This window comes from Amblyomma mixtum, chromosome 1 (genome assembly GCF_055824585.1).
Source record: "Amblyomma mixtum isolate Tamu chromosome 1, ASM5582458v1, whole genome shotgun sequence".
Lineage (NCBI taxonomy): Eukaryota > Metazoa > Arthropoda > Arachnida > Ixodida > Ixodidae > Amblyomma > Amblyomma mixtum.
In genome coordinates, this window is record NC_143012.1 from 98,792,623 (window position 1) to 98,797,082 (window position 4,460).

At 50.1% G+C, this 4,460-nt stretch overlaps 1 long non-coding RNA gene across 1 annotated transcript; it reads right to left on the minus strand.

The window, feature by feature from the left end:
- Window positions 1-497: 497 nt before the first annotated feature.
- LOC149367304 (uncharacterized) lies at window positions 498-1,563 on the minus strand. Its single transcript, XR_016287010.1, has 2 exons — window positions 1,228-1,563; window positions 498-639 (listed from the first exon to the last, which is right to left on the minus strand). It is a non-coding gene; the product is annotated as an uncharacterized LOC149367304 (long non-coding RNA).
- Window positions 1,564-4,460: the final 2,897 nt, after the last annotated feature.

The window sequence follows — 4,460 nt, forward strand, 5'->3', positions numbered from 1 at the left end:
TACCTCGCTACGCGCATGCTCTTCATTCCCTTCCTATATATCCCCAGTACTTCAGCATGAATAAACAGTTGGTAGTTAGCGCTCGTGTTGTCTCAGTGTGTCTCTCTTTGTCCCTTGTCTGTATTTTTGTGCTGAATTCAATTTAACAGCCTCTAGCTTGCCCATCCAGGCCTTTTGACCGGAATTGGCATTGACCTGTACGGACCGCTTCCCTACACGGCTACAGGAAACCGCTTGATCATCCCAAGCAACCACAGATATCCATCGGCCGGCCGTTGGCCGTCCGTTTCGGATGTTCCGGACGGCCGGCGGACGTCCGCGAACAGCCGGTGGACGTCCGTCGGCCGTCCTGTAGGCGTCCAAAGGGACATGTTTGTCTGGCCAACGGACATCGATTTCGGACGTCCGTTCCCGGATCTTTCTCGGATGTTTGCATATATGGCACATGCATACTTTCATCGTGTCCGCGGAGCAATAAAATGAAAAAGCAACTGAAAGTACAGCGAGAATATTTTATTGTGATTGTACATCAGCACAGGCCTGAGTTACTGTGAAGTGTGTAGCTCCTCAATAAGACGTAAAACTTCGAGCGCACATCCATCTTCCTACTTCCATGATGAAGCGGAAGCGAACAGCTTTCTGCAAAAAATGAAAAGAAAAAGGTTAGGAATCAAGCCCACGTCAAATCTCAGTAGACCATGATAAATTCAAAAATGCTTGACAACTTTGTTATTGGTATTCACGTTAATGAAGCCCAAAATAACACAGAGGTGAGAGACGCACCGACATAGTCATCATCCTTGACACCAGAAGGTATTCTATGCTTGCAAGGGGCCAAGAGCTAGGAAATTGAGCATTTTTCATGATGGCACGCGCCCTACAACCCACCTGTTTACATGCAGTCTCTAATTTCAGAGAAGTTCTGCCGTCCTTTCCCTAGACTCAAGCAATAACCAGTGTCAGGACTGCTAACAAAAAGATTATGCCTGTGCCAAATTGCAAGAGAACATGATAACTTCAAGAATGTTCGGCAACTTCGTCAATGCTATTCAAGTTAATGAAGACCACAACAGCACAAAGAGGCAAGAGACGTAGCACAAGTCTCAACCCATCTGCAGCCCACACCACAGTATAGCCATAACATAACTCCAACTCTCCCGCGAGAGAATGTTACAGATCCTGCTCCATTGTCATAAAAGTAATTCCCAAGCAGTGTACTGCACTTACCTCCGTAGGCCAAGCCGTAGGCAATCACACTAGGCCTTCTTTCATCCGAAGTCGGTGTAGTACGATATTCCAGCGTTCCAGGAGGGCTTCAGGCACTTGCCGCATCCTTCGAATTGTTCAAGTTACACACCACTTTCGTCCGCAGACTAAAAAAAGCCACACATTCTAGTAACAGAGCTCAAAAGGGGCACCACGCTTCGCACCAAACTAGCAACGCCGCCATTATGCCGCTGCACTCTGTGGCTGATGGATTGGATTGGGCTGGCTACAAGCTGCATTTAGGATGATGATGATAGCGGAGTTCGGCGGGAGTTTTGAATACACAAGTGGTTTCAATCGCGTTTTACAACGGCGGACACGATGTCGCTACTGATTTTTAGATGTTTTCTAGATGTAAATTAGTAATTGATTTACTGTAAATTTGTGTAGCACTCGCTCCTACCCTTAAATAAATTTAGTTCAGCAGTAGCCCTTGCACTGCAAGTATATGACTTGGGAATTGCGCGAATTTACAAAAGTCCTCAAGTCAAACCCTGTAGCTCATGGAAATAATTTCTCCAAAGCAGATATGCACATATTAACGCAATTTCTCGCACACTAGCCAATAAAACTGACAAAATTTCCTTCGCGAATAAAATTTTCTAGGTTAAAAAAGCGAACTCTACAGTATACATACTCGAACGGCGCGGCTTTTCTATGTGAAAAATTACAAAAAAAACTCTATACTCATATCCGGAGAATATACTCCACCGTACATCCCTCGGACGTACACCTTGTCTCTAATGTGGATATACAAAAGCGGATAGTGTCCGTACGTCCGGCGGATGTATGAATACGGATATCCGAAATCGGATTGTGTTCGTATGTCCCATGGACGTCCGATCTCGGCAAAGGACGTTCGGATCTAGCTCGTACGTCCGACGGATATCTGTGGTTGCTTGGGATTGTCGCTGTCGATCATCTGACACGGTACGCCGAAACCGCTGCCCTTCCCTCTGCTACGGCGCGGGATGTTGCAGCCTTCCTCCTGCACCGCTTCATACTTCGCCACGGAGCGCCACGTGAACTTTTGAGCGACCGTGGACGTGTCTTCCTGTCCGAAGTCGTTTCATCCCTTCTACAGCAGTGCACCGTTACCCATAGCACCACGCCGGCTTACCACCCGCAGACTAACGGGCAGACTGAATGCTTTAATCGTACGTTAGGTGACATGCTTTCAATGTACATGGCCGCGCACTATTCCAACTGGGACGCCGTACTACCCTATGTCACTTACGCTTACAACACTGCCATTCAGAGCACAACTCGTTTCTCGCCATTTTTTCTGCTCTACGGGCGTGAACCTTCGTCCCCCCTTGACACCATTCTTCCTTACCGGCCCGATTCCTCGGAATCCACAACTGTTTCCGCAGCCTCTCGCCACGCTAAAGAGTGCCGGCAGCTAGCTCGGGCGTTCACATCCGCCGACCAGGGGCATCAAAAATACCGCTTCGACAGCACACATGACAATGACACTTTTCTACCACAATCCCTTGTTTGGCTCCGTGTTCCTCCTGCGTCACCTGGCCTCTCTTCCGAGCTGCTTCCGAAGTACCATGGGCCCTACCGCGTTCTGGAGCGTACTTCCCCATTTACCTATATCATTGAGCCTGTAACGCCTTCGCCAGATCACCGACGACGTGGGCGCGAGACAGTCCATGTGTCTCGCTTGAAGCCACATTACGACCCATGCGTATTGACGGCCCCTTAAGTCGCCAGGATGGCTCTTTTTTCCCCGGGAGGCCGACTGTAAAGAAGACGATCAGCACCCGCAGTGGGAGCGCCAACGCCTAGCACGAGACGAGAGCGCGGACTATTCGAGCCTGGACGTGCGATTTCGCTGCTCCCCCTGGTCGCCCCGGCCAAGCGTCTTTTGCCAGTAAAGCCCTTTACAGAGTACATGCGGGAGCCACAGTCTAGGGAGGCGAGTTGGGAAAGGATGTGGTCGTGGCAAACACCGTCGAAGGCCTTGCGAACATTGACGGTCCCAACTGCGTGAATTTGAATGGAGGTAGATGACAGAAAGGTGTACTGGAGAATCAGAAACATGTCCAGTGCACAGACGCGGCGTCGGAAGCTAATGAGAGAATGAGGGAAGAACTCCCTCGCCTCGAGAAAATTAGAGAGGCGAGTCGGGGCCATTCGCTCAAGGGTCTTATCAACGCACGATGTCAAGGAGATTGGGCGGAGGTTAGAGAGAGAGGGAGGCTTGCCCGGCTTTGGAATCATAGAAATGAGGGAGGAGGTCCAGGAGCTCGGCAGGCAGCCGCTGTCCCATGCCTCATTGTAGGCTTGAAGGAGGAATTCTTTGGCGCAGTCAGGAAGGTTGCGAAGTGTGGTGTATGTAATAGCATCCTCACCGGGGGAGACCGTGTAGCATTAGCAGCCGGAGCAGCTTCGAGCTCCCGGACAGTGAAGGATTAGTCCAGATCGGGGTTATGTCCACCTGAGTACACCGGGTAGGAGGGTGCCAGAGGGGGCGGGAGATAGAGGCGAGCTGATCAAAAACATCGGAGGGAGTCCCTTGAGTGAGGGCTGTAGCTAGAGTGGGAGCAAGGGAAGGCTTTGTGCCAAGGAGGGATTTGAAGAGAGACCATGTGGATCGCGAGGGCAATGCAGAGTCAAGACGACCACAAAGAGCACTCCAACGAGAGTGCTCCAGTGAGGCGCAGTGGGCGACGACCTCGGTCCGCAGAGCAGTAATCCGGGAGGAAAGTTGGGCACTGTGCGGTTGGGAGCGGAAGGAGCGTTGAAGACGTTTACGGCGATGCCATAAACGGAGAACGTGAGGATCTGGGTCTGGGACTGGGTGACAAGAGCGAACACGATGGCTACTCGATAATTTCTCGTTCTTTTTTATCCCTCGAGCGTCCGATAATCTTAGTCCTATCGAAAAGCGGATTACAATCTCTATCATCATGCTTGCAAGTGTGACAATGCTTAGGCAGATGCTGCCCCCTTGAATCTTCTAAGGAATTTGCGTGCTCTAATAATCTAATGTTGACGCAGCGGCCAGTTTGCCCTATGTAGAACCTACCACAACTAAGGGGAATCTGATAAATTACATTGCATGTACACTGTACGAACTTATTCCTGTGGTTAATGCCACACTCAACCTTCTTTTGCTTATCTTTTCTCGCCAAATTGCACAAACGCGACAACTTGCAAGGTGCAGAAAAAATGACGTCAACGCC